Below are 22,266 nucleotides of genomic sequence, written 5' to 3' on the forward strand. Positions count from 1 at the left end.
CAGGTCCCCAATGGAGGAGCTAGAGAAAGGACCAAAGAAGCTGAAGGAGCTTGCAGCCCCATAGGATGAACAACAATATGAACCAACCAGTAGCCCCAGAGCTCCCAGGAACTAAACCACCAACCAAAGATTACATGTAGAGGGACCCATGGCTCCAGTTGCACATGTAGCAGAGGATGGCCTTGTTGGATATCAATGGGAGGAGAGGCCTTTGGTCCTAAGAAGGCTGGACGTCCCAGTGTAGGGGAATGCCAGGGCAGGGAGTGGGTAGTTGGGTGAGCAGGGGGAGGGGAGATGGGCTAGGGGTTTTTAGAGGGGAAACCAGGAAAGGGGATAACATTTGATATGTAAATAAAGAAAAGATCTTTTTTTAAAAAGTCCTCAGTCAAGGAAAAAAATAATGAAAGAAACCACAGGGCTCTCTGAGACAAAACCACAAAATTTGGTATCCACTAAGTGCCTTTAACGAAGGTTGGCTTACTGTTCAGTTTTTTAGAGGAAGTTCTTTGCCATACCTTGGACTTATAATGTGGAATTAAAGTGGAAATGAGGTGAGCAGCTTAGCCCAAACCTAGTAAGTGAACACCGGTGACATCTGCCCTTAAACCCACAGGGAAGTGTCGTCTTCATTCCTCATCAAGGAACCTTCCCTTTACAACAGGCAGACACAATACAGAAAACCACAACCAGTCAAAATTACAGCACTCCGGAGCCCAGTTCCAAAGGATATATATATATATATATATATATGTATATATACATATACATATATATATATATATATATCACTCCTGCTCCTAAGGCTTAGGGAATATTGTGGAAGAGGGGGTGAGATGATTGTAAGAGCCAGAGGTCCAAGGAGTTTGCCGTGAGATTGTGTCTTCTAGGAATGTCAGAAACCACACTCATAAAGTCTCACAATGTGACTGCATAGGGGTTGGCTGAACAAGAGTAATATCATGCCAATTTTTTTGTTTGTTTATTTGTTTAATGGACAGTGCTTTTTGTGTAGGGCTGGAACTTTTGCAGTGTTGCTCAGTGGAGTTAGGCAGCAGAAAAATGTAGATACTTTGATAGTTTCCATAAAGGTCACTTCCTTAGTAGGACAGCAGTGGGCTATCATATAATTCATAGATTGGGCTAGAATTGACTCCAGAAAATATCAGATCCAGTTTACCTCTCTACTGATTGTAGACAGGTGTCTACAAAGGCTGTGGCCATACTGCTAATTGAAGATCTCAGACTGGACCCAAGGTCGATTGGCATCCAAGACACATTCTTCCCTTTTTGTCATCACTGCCGTTCTTTAGTCATTTGACAGGTCAATGGAGAAACTCCTGAATGTCTTTTGGAAATCCTACTCATACCTTGCTACATCCTTTTCCTTACATTCCGGGCATATATTCTTCGTACATGGTATAATGGTGGATTGCAGTTCTGCCAAGGGCATCATGTACTTTGGTAATATCCATAAAATTTGTAATAGGAAAGAGAAAGCCAACATAGTCATCTTGATTATCATCATCTCCTGGTCATCATTGCCATCATTAGTGTGTTTGTCATAGTCTAAACCTGCGGTTTTCACATACAATAGGCTGCTGTTGCCTAACAGGCTCACAGTGTTGCCTGAGGACAGAGGGTGTGTGCACGCTCATGGGGCTGTGCTAGGAGGGTGTGCGCATGTGCGTGGCTGGGTTTTTACTTCATGCCTTCAGTGAGCAGTGGGAGGAGTAGAATGGCTTCTTGCTCAGTGAAAACTTGCTATGGAAGGCAGGTTGGTCCCTCATGCAAATGGGTCGGGGCATCCATGTAGTCTTGCTGGGTGCTTACTAACAATGCTCTGTTTTGATGGGGACTGTTGGTTTGTTCAATGGAAAGAAAATAGTTCTTCGTACCTCCTGAAGGCATCGCTGGCCATCCTTCAGTCACAGTATTTAAATACGCAAAAAGCCCCTTCTTTGCTGATTCAAACTGATATTTTCAGAAAGTTCTTTTTCTCAAATTTCTGAAGACCAGAACACGCAACTCTCTCTCAGGATCATATTATCATCAGTTCGAATAGAAATAATACATTTTCAAAGTCAATAGATACTGAGGACACATCTCCCTTGGTGTCTTCTAACTTTAGTATGAGAGTGGTGTGTTCTCTCTCTCTCTCTCTCTCTCTCTCTCTCTCTCTCTCTCTTTTTCCTTCTAATCTTTAAAACCTAGTGTTTCGTCTGAGTTGTTCATAGAGAAAATGCAAACCTCGGTATCGTTTAATTGTGGTCCAGCAGAGGCCCATCATGTTGCACTTCTAATCAAAAAATAAATTGAACATAGTAGTAGGCTTTCTAGAGAGGGAGAGCATTAGATTTGATTCGATTGGCTCTAACCTGCCTGGAATAAAACCGTCTGTCTTTCCCGCGATGCGCCAGTGTTTATAGCAGTTCCGACTACATGCTTCGTCTATTGTTCTGGTGGTAAAAGGCAGCCAAGCAGAAAAAACACTCATAAATGTCAGAAAAGAGGACCTTTCTTTTCTGTGTTTCAAGGGCTTTGAAGGTCAAGTTCAACCCACATGAAGGAAGCAGATAGTGTCTTATGGGAGATGGTTGTAGCTGGTGTGTTTAGGCATTTATTTATGGGAAGTTAACGTACCTGTCTGCCGTTCTAGGAAGGCAAGTGTCCTGGGAAGGGAGTCCACTTACTTCATATCCTTTGTAATCTAAATAATCTATGACTTGTGCTGAGCAACTTGAACTTGTTCAGAACTGACACCGTTGCATGATTCTCTCCTGCTCCTCCCTTGACTTGGGTCCCCTCTCTGGCTGTGGCCCCAGCCCTAGCTATGGAAGAGTTCTGTTGAATATTTTCAGTGTACCAGTGAGAGCTTTCTCCCTCTTTTGGAGGTCTTTATTGAGATGTTTTTCTTTGTGATAGACTTCATTTCTTTCCCACCAGGGAGCTTGAACAATTATAGCTTAAAACTACCAGAAATAGGTATGTTCTTTGATACCAAAGAATTTCTTGAAGGTATTTCAAGCTAGAGAGACTGAGGTCGAATTTCAAGGTGCTACTAGCGTGGTTCTTTGTAGTTTAAAACCTCTCTGGATGTTCTTCTAAGTGTGTTGTTCTTTATTTGAACACACTGTTTCAGCACCACCATACACACATCTGGTAAAAGGCAGGTGTTGGAGTCTCCTCTCTGTATGTTTTCCAAGCACACCTCTGCTCAACCAAGTCTTAGGAGTTAGGAATTGTGTGCAACAGATGAAGGAATAGCAGGCAGTGCAGAAAGCAATATTGATGTATTGAGCCCAGTGGGTGCTAGATAATACACACACACACACACACACTCACCCACATACTCAAATGCTAACACACACACATACACTATAAAATGCACATGTACTCACAAATGTACACTCTCATATATACATACACACCTTCACAAACATACACTCACACACACATTTGCATACTTACTCACATACCCAAATGCAGACACACACACATACACACTAAAATGCACATGTACTCACAAATGTACACTCCTATACAGACATACACACCTTCACAAACATACACTCTCTCTCTCTCTCTCTCTCTCTCTCTCTCTCTCTCTCTCACACACACACACACACACACACACACACACATACCCCTCTTCCCTTCTGAGATTTTTTTCACGTGCTGGTCTGAGAAATAAATTATCAAGAGATACATCAACAGGGGAAAACATCAATTGATTTAATTCCAGTTTTATGTGGCACGGGAGCTTTCATGGGACTGTGGCCTGGAGGCAGTGTCCAGGGCTTATATACTCATGGGGCGAAGATCAGTACGCTGAGCAGGCAAAGTACAAGATCAGAACAACGTTAACACGATGTGTGCACAGTCCTCTCAGCCGTCCCTTTCTTCCTTGATTAAAATGTTGCCTTTTTTTTTTAATTAAGGAAATGGTTCTTTATGTGGCACTCTTGTGGGAATCTTATTTCCTACTTCTTACAGACTGTCAGGAGGCCGCACGGATTCCTGGGAAGCACTGGTCTTCGGGTGCTTTCATTCCCATGTAATTCTATGCCATAGCAGGTTTGGGGTTGTGTGCTCCAAACCCTTCCTTGTGGATTGCTTCGTCATTAATTGCAGAAGTTATGGGGTTGCTGTCCTCCCTCCCCACATTGGAGTTTCAGAGAAGGACGGTGTGTTTGTCTAGGGGACTGACCCTGCTCTCTAACATCCATGGTGAGTTACCAGGGTCATCTTGAGACAGATGGGATTCAATAAAGAAAGCCTGTAAGATCTTTGGGAAAGTGTGTCAGGTAGAGCTGGTGGCTCCTCTAAGTGGCATTGTTTGGGAAAGTGTGGGGTGGGGAGCTGGTGTGTCACACAACCACCACTCACCCCACGGTCAGCCATCACACGGTCAGCCATCATATGGTTAGCCATCACACGGTCAGCCATCACACGGTCAGCCATCACACGGTCAGCCATCACAACTGACCATTTACCTGGTAGAGTCAAAACTCTTAAAGCTTACAATTAACCAGTCAGATTATGTATCAATAAATTCTCAATTTACAAGATGCCAATACAATGATTTCTGAACTAATTGTTAATGATAGAAACTTTATCCCAATTATTCTAACATTATGTGGCTGGCTTAGCCACGCTAGTTCATGGCCGCCTCCATTTTTCCTTCTCCTCTCTCTCTCTCTCCTCATTCTCCATCTCTGTAAGTCTTAGCCCCACCTCCCTTTTTGCTGTCCAATCACAGGCCTCCTGCTGCCCTAATGTAATGGACAGGGAAAATCCTGCTTTATACACATACATACTGCACATGTGTATACGTACAAGAAGCCTTCAGAGTACTAACAAAGCATAATGTACAGTCGTAGCCTCTGTAGAATCTCTGTTTCCATCAACTTTCTTTTTTAATTAATTAATTAGGTTTTGTTTTTGTTTTTGTTTTTCAAGACAGGGTTTCTCTGTGTAGCCCTGGCTGTCCTGGAACTCACTCTGTAGACCAGGCTGGCCTCGAATTCAGAAATTCACCTGCCTCTGCCTCTCGAGTGCTGGGATTAAAGGCGCGCACCACCACGCCCAGCTAATTAGTTTTTAAATTTCATGTACATTGGTGCTTTGCCTGCAGATATGTCTGGGTGAGGGTGTTGGAACCTCTAGAACTGGAGTTATAGAGAGTTGTGAGCTGCCATATGGGTGCTGGGACTTGAACCCTGGTCCTCTAGAAGAACAGCCAGTGCTCTTAACAGCTAAACCATCTCTCCAGCCCCTTCCATAAAACTTCTTATTTTGTCTTTCCTGTTGTAGGCATTCAGTAAAGTTCAATTTCATGGGAAATCTCTTTATCCTCAGGTTTTGTTACAAACTTACAGTAATTGCCTCATGATTGTGACCAAATACCTACCAGAGTCAGCTTAAAGGAGGGAAAGGTTTACTGGCTCCAGTATGAGGGTTGAACTCTTTGTGCTGGGGTTATCTGGGCAGGGCCCCAAGGCAGCTGCCCACTTTACTCCTGCAGGAAGGAAGCAGGTGAGAAGGAGACATGAGCTCTGCTCTCTGCACTTTGTCTGGGCCACCAGCCCATAGGATGCTGCTGCCTGTGTCTAGGGAGGGTTTCCCATCTCAGTTAAACCCTTCACATCCATCCCTCCCCCCACCATCCCCACCAGAGATATATTGTGATTCTAAATCCAGGCTAGCAGACATTAAAGATTAACTAGCCAAGTGATATCTGAGGTCAGTGGGCTCTGGGGAAAGTCATTCGGTGTGGTGGAGTGTGGACACCAGCCAGCATTTGTATGGAAATCAAGAGAGATAAACCATAGGCTTCTTATAGGTCTTGTCACAGTGGGAAGAGATGAGGGCTCGCCTCATCGCCCAGTGTAGAGAGGCTCTTAGATAGGAATCTCTGATTGGCCAACTTTGGAGTCCAGTTTCTCATCCCAATGGTCTTTTCTTCTGCCTCTAGTTTCTCTTGAAAATGGTGAACGTGTAGCATCCACTGTCCAGCAAGGCTCAACTTCTACACACAGTAAACACCACAGCGGGGAGTTATTGTCTACCTCGACTTCATTGGTTCATTAACAGTTCTTCCACACAGAATATGTACCTACGTTTACAGGGACAGGGGTACAAGATACAATCTTTTTTCTCAGAGCATTATTTAGACATGTTAGGTTGTAGGGCTAGACAGATCTGTGACCAACTATAGGATAATTTATCCTAGAACAATGTGCAGAGAACTCTTTAGGGAAGTCTGGCTGGAATCTGATGCCTTAGTGCCATATGCAGAGGTCCCCAGTGTCAGCGCCGAAGCATAGTAAGGCTCAGCGGACGCCAGCTGATGATATGCCACAAGGCTCGTTATTTTAAAGGAAAAAGTCAAGTTCTATCTAACAGAGTTTTAGCATTCAGAAAGCGGAGGCCGGTATTAATGTGTGCTTGAGGCCACTTTGAGCTTGATAGTCAAGTGTGGAACACAGTGTAAGATCCTGCTCCCAAATAAAGATGAATGAGTGAATGAAAGAACAAGTGAATGAAAATAAATTAGTAATAAATTCCTCGGAAACAGACTTTTGTGTAGAAAAAGAAAATGAAAGCAATACACCCTAAGGTGGAGAATTTTCTATTTAAGAAATTTAAACACAGCTGATCTGAAATGTAAAAAAAAAAAAAAAAAAAAATCAGCAGCAGTCTGATGCTTAAAATTTCAAACTGAAGGACCATTTTCAATTTCAGATTACTGGATTTGAATATTCAACTGAAAAAAAGGGTGTATACATAGCAAGAAAAGCCCTCCAATACCTGAAACTTGTCCTGGCATGTCTGACGGAACACGCCCACACCACAGCAGTGTAGGATGCAGCCACAGGCAGGAACAGAGCGAGCCTTCTGTGGCTGGAGAGTTGGACAGAGGTGATGCTGGAGAAACTGTTAGGGGTCAGGCTGCCCAGGAGCTCCCCTTCAAGCTTAGACACTGCACTGGGCCATGTGGATGCTCTCCCCTTCCACTTGAACGGAGAGCATGCCGAGAAGTGAAGGGCTCAAGATTTGTCAGATCTCATTTTACACTGACTGATGGGTTCTGTTAAAATCTGCCCTAGAATTGCAAGAAATGATCTACATCCAACAGGATTCCCTAGGATTGGTGGAAGGTGTGACTTCTAGTGAACTGTTCCATTGGGGGGTCTTAAGACAAATCCCGAGAGGAGCATGAGATAAGGTTCGGATGGCCCAGGAGACAAAACTGAGGGTAAAAATCATTGAGGACAAGGATGGTCCCCAAGCCGTAGAGACAGAGTTCCTGAACCCTAGGAGGAATTCCATAGACTCTCCTTGAAAGTCACCGTAAATATTTTATGAGATCTGCCTCCTGTGGTGGGGCTTGCTCAGCAGGGAGAGGTATCTTGCGGTCCCTCAGCAGAATAATTTGTTTTCTTAAGCTTTGCTTTATATCCTGGAGGGAGAGTCTAAACGCTCTTAAACTATTTTGATTTTGAGTCCTCACAAAAGTCTTCTTTCTTTCACAGTAATTCAGTGTAAAAGGCAATAAAAATGATATGTTCAGAAGTACTCGGGACCCGCTCTCAGTGCCACATGGGAATAACGTATGTTGCTGCTTGTTGATCCCACGGGACAGAGCTGGCTGCTCACATTAGGAAATGCTGCCTGTGTTTGCCTCTGGTCTGCCACCAGTGTCTGCTCCGCTGAAAGGCAGGCCTTTTGCAGATAAAAGGTGCCCTGCCTTGCTGAACTTTTCCTCTGTGTTTCTCAGGGAGAAAAAGCTTTTGTCAAAACAGGAGCAAAATCTGATTTGCAGAATATCACCTAAAAATAAAACACTGAAAATGTCAAAATATTCTAAAAATATGGGCCAACTTAATGCTTTGGGAAAATTACCTAACGAGTGTGGGGAAGGATGTTTCTAAGGAATCACAGAGTTGTTTGTTGTCTGATGTCGGTGTGGCGCTTAGGCACTGGGGAAACACAAGGGTATGCAGGTGATTTTTCTCTTCTGGTGCCAGAGGGAGGGCGTGGGTGACATGGGTGCACCCCGCATGCAACTTACACTCAGATCTACAGACCTGCTCCTGCTCCTCCTGCTGCTCCTCCTGCTCCAGCTCCTCCTCCTGCTCCTCCTCTTCCTGCTCCTCCTGCTCCTCCTCCTCCTGCTCCTCCTCCTCCTGCTCCTCCTCTTCCTGCTCCTCCTCCTGCTCCTCCTCCTGCTCCTCCTCTTCTTGCTCCTCCTGCTCCTCCTGCTCCTCCTCTTCCTGCTCCTCCTGCTCCTCCTCTTCCTGCTCCTCCTGCTCCTGCTCCTCCTCCTTCTGCTCCTCCTCCTCCTGCTCCTCCTCCTTCTGCTCCTCCTCTTCCTGCTCCTCCTGCTCCTCCTCCTTCTGCTCCTCCTCTTCCTGCTCCTCCTGCTCCTGCTCCTCCTCCTTCTGCTCCTCCTCTTCCTGCTCCTCCTGCTCCTGCTCCTCCTCCTTCTGCTCCTCCTCCTCCGGCTCCTGCTCCTGCTCCTCCTCCTTCTGCTCCTCCTGCTCCTGCTCCTCCTGCTCCTGCTCCTCCTCCTTCTGCTCCTCCTCTTCCTGCTCCTCCTGCTCCTGCTCCTCCTCCTTCTGCTGCTCCTCTTCCTGCTCCTCCTCCTTCTGCTCCTCCTCCTCCTGCTCCTCCTGCTCCAGCTCCTCCTTCTGCTCCTGTTCCTCCTCCTGCTCCTCCTGCTCCTCCTGCTCCTCCTCCTGTTCCTCCTCCTGCTCCTCCTCCTCCTGCTCCTCCTGCTCCTGCTCCTCCTGCTCCTCCTCCTGTTCCTCCTCCTGCTCCTCCTGCTCCTGTTCCTCCTCCTGCTCCTCCTGCTCCTCCTCCTCCTGCTCCTCCTCCTGTTCCTCCTCCTGCTCCTCCTCCTCCTGCTCCTCCTGCTCCTCCTCCTGCTCCTCCTGCTCCTCCTCCTGTTCCTCCTCCTGCTCCTCCTCCTCCTGCTCCTCCTGCTCCTCCTCCTGTTCCTCCTCCTGCTCCTCCTCCTGCTCCTCCTCCTGTTCCTCCTCCTGCGCCTCCTCCTGTTCCTCCTCCTGCTCCTCCTCCTGTTCCTCCTCCTGTTCCTCCTTCTGCTCCTCCTCCTGCTCCTCCTGCTCCTCCTCCTGCGCCTCCTCCTGCTCCTCCTCCTGTTCCTCCTCCTGCTCCTCCTCCTTCTGCTCCTCCTCCTGCTCCTCCTGCTCCTGCTCCTGCTCCTCCTGCTCCTGCTCCTCCTCCTGCTCCTGCTCCTGCTCCCGCTCCCACTTCCGCTCCCGCTCCCACTCCTGCTCCTTTCCGTGTTTGTGTCAGGCAGTGCACACCGAGCTCAGGCTGGGCCGCCTTCACTAGAGCAAAGGCTCTGGTGGGCAGTTTGGCAAGTGTCTGCAGCAATGAGGAGAGGTAGGCAGCAGGTTCTGGAGCTGGTACGTAGTCAACCTCTTAGAAGTTGTCAAGGTTTAGTTATTAGGACTCAGTTCGGCACAGAATACCCAAGACTGGGGCACTCTAGAGGTTCACACACTAGGCATAAAGAGTTTATCAAAATAGGAAGAGTTACATAAGCACATATGTGTGCACACATGCACACATACACATGTGCATATCCATATATACATATTCACACACTCATACCTGTATAGACATAGTTGCACATACACGTGCACACTCACACATATACTATGAAGATCCCAGCATAGTTTAACCTGTCAGCAGCTGAGTCTGTTTTCTAAATGAGAGGTCGTTGTTGTACACACACACACACACACATCCACACACTTATACATGCACACACTTGTGCACACTCATACACACACAGCTGTACACTCATACACACACAGCTGTACACTCATAGACAAACACACACACACACAAACACACACACTGAAGATCCAGCACAGTTTCACCTGTCAACAGCCGAGTCTGTTTTCTAAATGAGAAAAGGTTATTGTGTACACACACACACACACACACACACACACACACAGAGTGAAGATCCCACTACAGTTTCACCTGTCTGCAGCCAAATCCGTTTTCTAAAGGAGGAGAAGTGGACATTGTTTCTTCACAGCTGTTTGTCATTCTTCCCTGGGAAGCAGCTTCATGTGTATTTTCATGATAATGTATACTGAATAAATCTGAATATTTGGCTTATGAAATTGTCAAAATAATCTCCAGACAAATTTTCATCTTTATGCAGTCCTGTGTGAGATCTGAAAGGAGATTTCCCCCTTATTTTAAAAAAGATGCATCTAGTGAGCTTTCCCAGTTACCCTCTCTTCTGTAGCTTCATTTCTTATACAATGTTTCTGTCAAACTAGCTCCATAGGCACCTAAAATCCCCCTGTGGTGGCTAGGGCATCATGGAAGATGCTTGGTTGTGTGAATTAGCACATCCCGCTCCGTCTACATGAAGGACAACACAATCCTCAGTACAAAACCAGGTAGAAAAATGCATGGAGTTTTATCCTCATCCAAGGGTTAAAAGGGCAAATTATATCTTAGCTCCAACTTTTTCTCAGTAGGTGCCAAATAGCTGCAATCAGGGAGGCTCTGTGAGTGGCCTCACTCACGGTTACTCTCAGCTAAGATAGAAGATGATGTATTCTCACCCCATTTCTGTTAGGTAGTCACCAGCTTCAGTTGGTGAGTGTATCTGTACTCAAGCCTAACTCTGTAGTAAGTGCCTGGCCTGGCCCTGGAGGGAAGCCCTGTGCAGTGTTGTGCTTAGACCTCTCCTTGTTAGTAATGTCAGCAGTGGAGGCACCAGATGCCGCAAAAGTGAATATATACATGAGGAAACCAGGACCCAGAGAGGGAACAGTGCGGCTTGTGGTCACAGCTTGTATAAGATGTGTTAAGGTATAGGCCTTAGGCCTGTTCCACATTGCGTGGTAATCTGACTGCTGTCACTCCTGTCTATTGTGTTGAAAGGATTCTGAGTTTGTATCCTGATTTAGGGGAATGGTGCTGCGGTTGATTAATGATGTCTTTTTGAGAAGAAAGAAGGGGAATGCTCTTGGGTTGTTTGCTGAATTGGGGGATGATGATAGAAGGGTGATAGTCAGGCATTGCTATCCTGAAGGATCAGGAACAACGTCGCAAGAGAGAAAGAGGTGGGAAGGGGAAGAAGATGTCCTACAGGTCCAGCTCTTACAGGAGCTGGGTGTGGTCTGAAGAAGGGTGTTAGCTGTTGAATTTTTCTGACATCCCTTTGATTTTACAAACAAGGGTCTGGGTTCAGATAGAATTAAGATGTCCAAGATCCTGGAGCTGGTACATAGAGCTGAGGTTCTAACTCTTAGGCAGGGCTTGTGGCCGCCACTCGGAGAGACGATATGGGTGAGGGAGGGAGAGAGTGGACGTGGTGGGAATTTGAACTGCTGAGTTTGAGTTGCACTTAGACACCCAGCCTGAGATGACAGGCAAGTTTTGTAAGTAGCACATGGGCTGATCTGATGGTGATAAAAATTGCTGAGCACTGGCTAATGGCCGTGTGGAAAACTCTTGCCAAGCCGTGGCTATATTTCTGCCTCTGCTGCAGGCGTGTAGATGCACCATAAGTATTCTTATTCATACTCCTCTTCTTTAAGTTGCAGAAGCAGTTTAGCTTCCTGCCAGCACAGTATTCAATCTACAACTGTCCTACTTAGAAATCCAACTATTCTTAGAACAATACTACTTATTATTACCATGGGACCCATGCTTGACTAAACTCTGCTTGGGTTTTAGTGAAAAGCCATTTGATATGTGTCTCTTTTCTAGGGTAACTTAGTCCTGCAAGAGAGGGTGCCCATTCCCCAGGAATGCTGGGAGGTGAGGAGGTTTGTTTCTATGTACAGACACATATGAGAGGTACCTGCATTTCTATACACGGATAGATGTATGTGGCATGTACTTGCATGCCATGTTCAAAGGGGGAAGGTGCTTTCTTTTGTTTTTGCTGCTGTCACATACTGTAATGGTTGCTTTTCTTGTTGCTATGACAAAACACCAGACCAGAGTGAAGAAAGCGTTTACCTGGGCTCACAGTTTGAGGGTACAGTCCACCATGGTGGGGAAGACGCAACAGGAGTGTAGGTAGATGGTCCCTGTGCATCTGTGGTCTGGAAGGGCTGGCCAGTGAATGATGCCCTCAGCTCACTGCCTCCTTTCATGTAGTCTGGCTCCCAAGCCCATGGGAAGATGCCATGCTAAGTTAGACTTCAGTTCAGCTGTCCACTCCCTCACAGCCATGCCCAACGATGTATCTTCTAGGTGATTCTAGATCCCGTCAACCAAAGAAAATAACCAAACTACCAAAAGCTGGCTACACTGTAAATTCTAGAGTCTTGGGCGACTCCTGGGCTCCCTGTCTTCCTCTCCCCATGGGGCTGTTTGTGTCTTCCCTGTGTATGGGAGAAGAATGGTTAAAATAGTGCAGCTGCCATCCTGATTCTTTAGAGGGTTTGGGTGGGCGAGGGGAGGAACACAGCTACAGCAGTGATGGGGTGTAGTTCATTGACTTCTGAGTTCTCATTTTCAGTCAGCGTATTTCATTGACTTCTACGATGGCTCTCATTTTCAGATACATATGGTTTAATATTTAATCCCACTTGGCGGAATATCAGCTGTGAGCACAGTTAAATTCTCTCAGAGCAGATGAGAGTGATGGGTAGTGCGTGTTCACCTGGGGACACTTCCGACCTGCAGGGATTTGCAAAGCCTTGGTCATTGACGTTATGCAAGAGCCTTCAGGAGACCGTTTGTGGGTCAGTTCATATTGACAGGAAGGATTATTTTTCTGCTTTTTCTCTTTGGTCTTCTCAAACGGCAGATTTACTTCCAGATAGTCTCAACTCTAAGGGAGAGGCTGCCTAGTGTGTCAGCCCCTTGCTGAGGGATCTCCTCAGACTCTCCGTCACAGCTCTGCTTGCTTGTAGTCTGATTAATGGTTGGAAGGTGTCTTATGAAACCATGTCATAATAAAAGCCACCTCTGATGACAATGTTCTTGTTGCTAGGAAATGTTCCAAAGGCTCTTTATATGTAGCCACTCATTTAAACTTTTAAGCAATCGTGTTTGTTAGGTACTTTTATTTGCTCCATTTTCAGGTGGGAAAACAGGCGCAAGGAGCCGAAGCAGGGTAACAGAGGTTAAGTGACTCTGTGATGTCACTCGACTTGAGTGTGTAACTAGGTTCCCTCTAAAAACTGTCTTCCTCCCAGAAAGCTCTAGCTGTCTTGCCTGATGCTTGCTGGGCACAAGGTAAACTGAACCCTCTCCTCCCCTCCCCTCCCCTCCCCTCCCCTCCCCTCCCCTGCCCTCCCTCCCCTGGGAATGATGGTCTTTGCTGGGACAGTGTGCCCTGTAGCCATCCACTGCTCTTCCTGTGGAAGATCTTTTTCTTCCAGTGATTCCCTCAAAGCTGGGTTTTTGGAAAACACGGATTCCTGTGAGCTCATAGTGGGTGCCACGTAGAGAATGTTGATCTGAGCAGTGTGCCAGCAACAAGTCTGGTTAACACACTAGAGCTGTCCTCACTCTCTATTAACTGGGATGCTCCATGCTTCCCACTGGGGTCCCACTGCATCTCCACAGCAGGCTCTGGGTGAGGAGGAAGAGAGAGGACCTATTTCTGAGTTCTCCTTCTTGGGGAAAACTCTATCTCTCCTTAGAATCTGAATATTTTCGGATAATTTAGCTTTCTGTTCATAAGACGATAATGTTTCCTTCCTCCATCCTTCCTTCTCTCCTTCATCCTTTCTCTTCTCGGATGCTTCTTGTCACTTGGGAGGTACAATGCTTGGTGCGGACATGTGAGAAGAATGCATTGTCCTGACCGAATTCACACCCTTTGTGAGGAGAGTTAAAGGAAAATCTTCCTCTCAGCCTCATGCCCCACCCCACCTGGCTCTCACACACAGAAACCCAGGGGTGAATGGAGGGGGTTACAGTGGACACACCATCTGAACTGAGTTATGTCTGTATTTGGGAACATGGGGATGGTGGGAAGGGACAGGGTTGAATGATGTGAAGAAGGCAGTGAGATCGAGGTAGCAAGGCTGGAAACATGGAGGACAGGAATGGTGGGATGGACCAGGGAAGGGAGAAGATACATAAGCATCTGTCCTTCCTTTCCTCCGGACGGCAGAGTGCCACGCCAAGCACTGAGTCGGAATGTGCTTGGAAAGCTAAATTCTGCACAGCGTAACGTCGTGTAGATTCAGAAACAGATGAGATCCCAATTGGTGATGGCATCATTGACCAGGACACAAGTTTTGGGATCCTTTTGATGCTCCTGGGGGAGACCTTCTGCCCGAATGATACTTGGACCACCAGAATTTCTTCTTAGGCCCCACTGGTATAGTGTGAATACCTCAGAAGTACGAATTAGGCTCCTAGATGAGAGTCATCTCTGTGGTAAAATGATTAGCTGTTTCTAGAAGGGAAAGGCACTTGGTGAGTTGCCTGAGAAGGAAGCAGAGGTGTCTGAACTGATTGCCCAGTCACCTTTCTCATCCCTGGCCGGGTAGTTGCTCTCCTCCCTTTGTCAGTGACAGGGTCATACAGAGTGGGGCTTCATCGGGGCTGAAGAATGTTTTTCCTGTGTCCAAAAGAGTGGGATGTAAAGAAAGAACTTCTGCTTCCGCTGTTCCGCTGTTAGAAGTCACCCCTCTGCTTGTATTTCTGTGACTCTCTACCCAGCCACGGTACAAGACTTTGCTCTCAGCAATCTTCTTTCTCATATTGCACACATGTACTACAGTAACATACACTAGTAGGCAAGTGCTAAAGAGGACTAAGCAGGAGGATCGTGTGTTCAAGACCAGACTGGGCTATACTTGGCTTGGGATATAGCTCCGTCGGTGGAATGCTTGCCTGGTGATCAAGAAGCCCCGAACTCAGTCCCTAGAACCTCAAAAGACTGAGCGTGAAGGTCAGTGTGTGTGTGTGTGCCTATAATCTTATCCCTCAGGATGTGAAGGCAGAAGCATCACCAGGAATTTAGGGCTGTCCTTGGTTATCTAGTGATTTTGAAACATCTTGGGATACACAAAACAGGGTCTGGTGGACACAGCGGGAGTCTTGCAAATTCACAAACACTGTGACAGCAGATAAAAGACCTATACAAGATCAAGCCAGCCAACATTCTGACTTTAGCTGGAGGAGGGGCTCACAGGGCCCTACCCGTGAGAGCTATTGGAAATTGAAGATTTCCAGAAGGTTTTCTTTTGGTTTGTCCATGCTCCAGTGGCTGGGTCTGTATTGTGTGCATGTAGCGTCCATAGTAGTCTGGGCTGTAAAGAGAAAGAAGAGGCTATAAAGTTGGGAGGAACTCGTAGGGGCTTTTGTAGGTGTTAGAGTGGAGTAGGGGGTAGATGTGATAAAAATACATTGTATATATGTCCAAAATATATGTCTCAAAGAATGGTTAAAAAATAACTAAGCTTTCCCCTGAAGGAAGTGAAAGAAAGCATGCAGGTCATGGGGATGCTTCTCTGGGCTTTGAGCACAGGTCAGAGGGTTGTGCAATAACCCTCAGTATGGTCAGCACGTTCCAGCCACAAGAGGTGCCCTTTCGAGGGAAACCAGACAAATCTGGACTTCCTGGGACAGCGGCGGCCTTAGGCTTTTGTCCTCTGGGGTTGCTTTCTGCTCAGAGCAGTAATGGTGGTGGCCCCCCTTGAACTCCTTCTGGCCCTGGGTTTTGCCTTCTGTATTTGTAATTTCTATTGATTAATAAGTCCATGTCTTACCGTGATATACTGACAAGCATGCCAAGTTTTTAAGGGGGAATACTGGGCTGAATGAATGGTGGTTTCTTTGAACCCCCACCCCTTTATTTTCATTGAGAATTGACCTAAGAGTTTCACTGGGCACCCTCATGGAGACTGTGTTGGTTGATCAGCTTCCTGCCTCATGCCGCAGGTGTTGTCTCCTCCCTCACCTCCATATCCTCAAGCCAGGATCCTCCCAGTCGCATGGACCTTTTCTCATCTCCCAACATATACCCGCACTCCTTGCCCCCCCTTCCACTTTTCGAAGCTGGGGTCTACTTATGGGAGAGAATATGCTATATTTGTCTTTCCGAGCACGGCTTATTCCGTGTGATGTAACTTTTCCAGTTCCACTCACTTTCCTGCAAGTTTCATACTTTTGTCTTTCCTTATGGCATCCCTAGTGAACGTCAAGTAAAATTCCGCTTGTATATATATCACTTTTTCATTACCTGCTCACGTGCTCAAATTTATTTTATTAGTATGTAACCACCAAACAGTTTGCCTTCTAGCAGGGTCTAGGTTGTTCTATGGGATTACGGAGCGGAGGCGAGAAGCCACGCCCACTCCATCATGTGGTGCCTGCGAATGCTCAACTAAGACAAGGCTCCCAGTGTCTGGGAGAACCGCAGGAGGATCACTTTATTTTCCCTCCCTGCTACCAAGTCTCCCTAGTATCTGTCTTTCTAACACTGGGAATAAAGCCAGATTTAGGGGAAATGAATTAAATTTGTCCACAATTACTGATTTCAAAGTAAGTATAATTACTATGCACCGTGTCAGTCTCTTAATTTTCCGTATGAATTAGGTATTTGATATGTTGACACACTATGTTTCAAAACCTGCTTAGAGCCGGTTTTAACGTTTCTGAACCTGATCTCTGAGAGCATCCTGTTGGCAAGGGTGGTTTGGTGGTTTCACTAGGAATGGCCCCCATATTTAAATGCTTGGTCATTAGGGAGTGACACTAATTGAGAGGGTTTAGAGGGTGTGACCTTGTTGGAGGAAGCATGTCTCTAGGGATGTCCTTTGTCCACCAGAGGGGTCTCTTCTCCTGCAGCTTTCCAATCCCAATGTGGAGCTCTCAGCTACTATACCTGCTTGCATGCCACCATGCTTCCTGCCATGCCAACAACTGACTAAGCCCCCCAAACCACAAGCAAGCCCCGAGTAAATGGTTTCTTTTATAAGGGTTGCCTTGGCGGTGGTGACTGAGACAAATGGTCATTAAAGATTTGGTTAATGCACATGCAGACCTCAGGCTCCGACATCAGAACAGGATCTCAATGCCTGTGTTTACTTTTCTCTTCCTCTGTGACTGTGGGTGGGGCTACCAGCCCCACGCCTCTATTGCTTATATATTAGATTGTGTATGCAACCTACAGCTATATCACTCACTAGGTGTCTGCTAAGATCGTGGATTCACCCTTGCATTTATCCTCTCCTTGGATTTCAGTGCGGCACTGACCCTGTGGTGAAGAAAGGGTGGTCTCTGGAGTGACTGCCACTGCGGCTTACAGTGATGTTTATGAGTCATGCCTGATGGTGTAACTAATCCTGGCTCTTGATCATCTTTTTCCTTCCCATCCATCAGCCATACCACCTCAAGGGGGAGCATTCCAGAACCAAGCCTGGCCCTCTTTGTCTCATGCATAGACCCCAGTGGGTTCTAGCGTTCTGCTGCAGATTCCCTACTGTGCTCTAAGAACTCTTGCTTGACCCCTTTCTGACTCCAGCTCCTGCCCTTCTGCCATCCTTGGAATTGTTTGTAAAATATTTCTTTTTTTTTTTTTTAAGAATTGCCATTGTGGGGGCTGGAGAGGTGGCACATTGGTTAAGAGCACTTACTGCTGTTGTAGAATTCACATTTGATCCCCAGCACCCAGATGGTGGTTCACAACTCCTCATAACTTCAGTTCCAGGGGATCTGACACCCACCTCTGGCCTCTGTGGGTGGCTCCTGTGTATACTTGGTACACATAAATTCAATGTGTGCATGCACAACTATGTGTAAATAGAAATAATTTGAATGTTTGTGTAGGTATGGATGTGTGGGCATGCTCACATGGGTAGGTTCAAGTGTGTGTGCATGCTTGTCTGTACACATGCATATAAAGGCCAAAGATGAATTTTGGCTGTCCTTCCTCTTTACCTACTACCATATTACTATCTGTATGTTTGTGCATGTGTGTGTGGTATATATATATATTGGTGATTCTGTATGTGCACAAAGGCCAACCTCTGGTGTCTTCCTCTATAGCTTTCATCTTACTTTTTGAGACAGGATGTCTCCCTGAACCTGGATCTCAGGTGAACAAGCTCCATGATGATATTCTCTACCCTGCCCCTAGCCCCTTAGCTGTAGTTATAGACTTATGCCACCATGTCCAGCTTTTTCAATGGGTTCTGGGGATTTGAACCCAAGTCTCCATGCTCGTGGTGCAGCATGTGCTTTACCAAAGGAGCCATCTCCCTTGCCCCTCCACCCCCAGCTTCCTTCCTGCTGAGACTGGTTCTTAAGTTGGTGTGGACAGAATCATCCTGTCTCTATCTCAGCAGAGCTCGGATTACAAAGCCAGGTTGCTACACTTAACTTTACATGCATACAAACTCAGGTTCCCACATTTGCAAAGCAAACAGTGTACATCGGAATCTATCTCCCTAGCCCCAAATCTTGACCATATCAAGAATTCGACACCAGCTTCCTAGGTTCTCACCCACTTAATTTCCCTGCACTGCTCATGTTTGACCTTTAGTACCCTCTCGCTGATTATGTCACTGATTCCATCAGCAGCTCTGCAGCCTCAGGCTGCAGGTGACACGGTACTGCCCGAGACATGGTACCTCCTGTTTCATGCTTTGAAGTTGCTTGAGCATCATGTCTCATCACGGCACTCCACCTTGTTATCATGACTTTCCTGACCCCTACCCTACAAAAACCAAGTGCGACTTCCCCAGAGGCCACTGTCACTTAGTAAGTGGGACCTGTCAGAACATCATTGTTGACGCAACAGATAAGGAGAATAAAGGTTTTGCTCATACACTCTGAGCTCTGCTAACGTAGCTCCCTGCAAATAGTATGAAGATTTTCTATATTCATCAAGAAGACAATTTAGAGCTGGACAACGATGAGAGGCTGAACCGCATTGATGATGTGTTTCAGTCTGAGAGAGAACTGGTATTAGCTGGGATCACAGATGAGCAACAGGCGGGGACTAGCCAGGCTGTGAGGCGACTGAACACGCACAAAGAGTCAAATTGTCATTTCATTTCAAATTTATTATTGGGTAAATGACAGCATAGGAAGAAAAATTAGCACTCATCATGATATGCAGCTACTTTGAATCATTATGCAGTATTATTTCAGTAGAAAAACACGCTATCTCTCTGGTTATCGGTTATGAAGATGTAGTTCTGACAAGCAGTTAGCAACTGACGAGGTTAATAAAGTTTGCATGGAATGGGGAATGATTAATTCCGGGCTAGGGAGAACATCACTTAGAATGGCTTGTGAGGTCAACAGGTGCACACCTCTGGGACTGTGTTCTTTCTGTCTGTCATGAACTCTCCGTGGAGTCTGTTTTGAAATAGGCATTTCTGCTATAAAGTCTGATGAATTACATTCCAGCTCTAGAGAGTGAGCAGCTGGAATGTCACATCTTTTGATGTAGATTTTTTTTTTTTTTTTGCAGTACAGAGAGGATTAAATTCTAAATGTCTCAGCTGTTAGAGGCCCCTTCAGACTTCCAAAAATGAAGAACAAAGAAGGAGTGAACTTTCCCTCAAGCAATTCATCAGAGCTACTTGGACTCTCTGGCATCCTTCTCGAGCTGCTAAGGAGAAGTTGCCCTGAGTGATTCAAGGGTTTGCAGCTGCTTGGGATATAGGGGAAAGATGTTTCTAGTCTTTATCACATAGCCGTATGAGAGCTCACCCACTAGTTATTATCCATCAATAATCGACCGTTGGGAGCTGGGGAGATGGGTCTATTGGTAAAGTCCTTACTATAAGCATGAACACCGGAGTTTGGTTCCCAGACCCTAAGTAAAAGTAAGGTGGCACAGCACGTCCTCCTCGTACCAGGACTTCGAGAGAAGGTAGAGAAGACTGCTGTGGGGCTTGTGGCTAGCTCGCCTGGTGGGAGGGACCGTGCCTCAAACAGTATGTGGAGAGTGATCAGGTCGAATGCCTCATGTGACCTTTGGCTTTCATGTGCGTGCACACATACACAATCACACACACACACACACAAGAATCTAACAACTATGGCTCCCCAACGTTATCTTCCACTATTTAAGTGTTCATTTGTACCACGACTGTGCTCTACCTTTAATCCGAGCACACCTGACCTTAGAGGAAGGGTCACTTTTACGTTTTGTTTGTTTCGTGCAGCATGAGACATTTGCTGAACCAGCCTTTCACACCATCAAGCTGACAAATCCTCTCCGGCTGGTTTTCTCCAGTCTAATGTGTGGCTGGCTATCTTAGCTTAAAGTTCTGACTGCTTCCACTTCAGCACTCCCTGTGAAACTTACCTTCTGAGTCCGTGGACTCACTCAACACGGTGATGATCGCATAGCAAATGCAGAATGGACTGTTTTATCACCTGCTTAGCATCATCTACTGCTCGGGGTCTACTTAGTAGCCTCCTTATCAAGTTTCTGATGAAACTGTGGCCCATCCAATTCCTCTTCCCTCTGGCTGTAATACTCTTCCATCTTACCGCTGCTCAATCTCCCTCCTCTGTGAGGACCTGGTTTGAACGTCCTCAGCTCAGACAGGCATGACCCCTCCTATAACCAGCACACCTCCATTTCTCTGGGCTCCTCACTTGCTCGTGAAGCCTCCCATAACCCCCTTTGACACATGGTATTTCCTTATCCTCTCTCCTTGCCAGATGCATTGTCGTGACTCCTTGGAGCCTGTTCTGCCTGATTGATTTTATTTTCTTTCTCAGTCTTTTTCCTAGGCTACGTGGGGTATGGAGTCCGAGGTGTGACTATATTCATGTGGGCCGTTTGTATTGGTGTTCAGTTTACTTCCTCATGCCCTGTAGGTCTCCTGAAGACACACATGCATGCTTGCTGCATGGAGCTCTGTGTGTGCTGGAGTGCCTAAGCCCTGGTCCTCACTGTGGCCATGGTGTGGTAGAAATGAATGCTAGAGAATACACATTTGGGTCAGGTCTTGTTGCTCTTGCTTTGCAGAGCTTAAAGTTACACTTTCTCTGGTGAGTTTTAGGATGCTTTGTGTCAGCAGTGTGAGTTACTTTCATGCCGGACAGTAGTCGAGATGCATTAGACGGAGAGGGAAAGAGCCTGGTTGTCACAATATGACAGAAGTGGAGCTGGAGGTCTGAGGCGTGGGAAGAATGCCCATGACTTGTGTGAATGCAATTCTGGGGACAGCACAGAGGGGACTCATCTGCTTCCCACCCAGTCGCCCACCCACTCTTTGTTCAACCTAGCTTTCCTTTGATGATCCCAGGATACAGACACAGATTCAAGGGGCAGAGGCTTTTGCCACTGTGACTTCATTGTATTTTGAAGTTTCTCTCGGAAATGATTGATTTATTTTTGTCTCTTGTATGCATTCTATATGCGTTGCTGTTGCGAGTGATAGAGTCCAAAGGGCCCTGTATGCCTTTGTCCACAGACACCCAGCCATGCAAGTTCAGCAACTAAGAGAAGCAGAGTGTCTTGCTGGGTTCAGAAGTAGACCAGAAGGGAAGCACATCTGGGTCTCCTCCATAGCAGCTGCTGGTTTGGATGGTGACCGAGAAAGCACAGTGCTCTTACCTGTTTATGTAGTGGGTGACTGCTCTCTTTGCTTTTATTTAGCCATGTCTTCTGGTTCCTGCCCCTTTAAAGTTGTAAGATCCATCACCTCATTTGCGCTGTTACCTTGACACATTGCAGGGTTGTGGACATAATGATTCCACAGTAGAGCAAATTAAAACGTTTCTTCATGATTAGAAGGTTAAATGAGGTAAGGCTGTGGTGGTTAGTGGGGAGATAAGGGGTTCTGAGGAGGCAGAGCTCAGGGGACTCTCTGGTGATTAGAAAATTAGGCTGGCTAGACGGAGGAATGTGGGTTTTACAAATTGCAAACGCTGAGCAGGAATGAAGACTTGAGGAAGTGCTGCTGGTGACATCTGGGTGCTGGCCATGGCCTGAGCTGGAACTGTGGCCCAGGACATAAAGCAGCAGCGTTGTTAGCAGCATTGTTTTGAAGTTGCTTTTCTTCCTTGAGAAATTCTGGATCTAATTACACCAGGAAGCAGTGGTCCCAAACCCGGCCATGATGAGAGTGGAAGCCTCTCCTTAGAAGCTTCGGTTTTCCCTAAGCTTGAAGGTGGCTCGGAGGTCAAGCCCCGATTCCAGCTGGCAGGGGCCTTTCTCTGTGTTCGTACCTTGCCAGTCACAGCTGCTGTTTGTGAAGTCTGACTGCAGTTCTGGTCTCTGTTCCTACTCCAGCCTTGACTTTCTAACTCCATGAC

General features: G+C 46.5%; 1 protein-coding gene across 7 annotated transcripts in view; it reads left to right on the plus strand.

Moving 5' to 3' along the window:
* Positions 1-22,266, plus strand: part of St6galnac3 (ST6 N-acetylgalactosaminide alpha-2,6-sialyltransferase 3) — a 532,491-nt gene that overhangs the window by 187,105 nt on the left and 323,120 nt on the right. Inside the window, exon 1 of one of the 7 annotated variants that reach the window (XM_029475446.2) lies at positions 19,495-19,864. The exons of the other annotated variants lie outside the window; for them this stretch is intronic. The gene's annotated coding sequence lies outside the window, so the exon portion shown is untranslated. Of the gene's footprint in view, positions 1-19,494; positions 19,865-22,266 lie in introns of those variants that run through there. 7 annotated transcript variants of the gene reach the window in all.

This window comes from Mus caroli, unplaced genomic scaffold (genome assembly GCF_978045245.1).
Source record: "Mus caroli unplaced genomic scaffold, Mus_caroli_1 scaffold_3, whole genome shotgun sequence".
Classification (NCBI taxonomy): domain Eukaryota; kingdom Metazoa; phylum Chordata; class Mammalia; order Rodentia; family Muridae; genus Mus; species Mus caroli.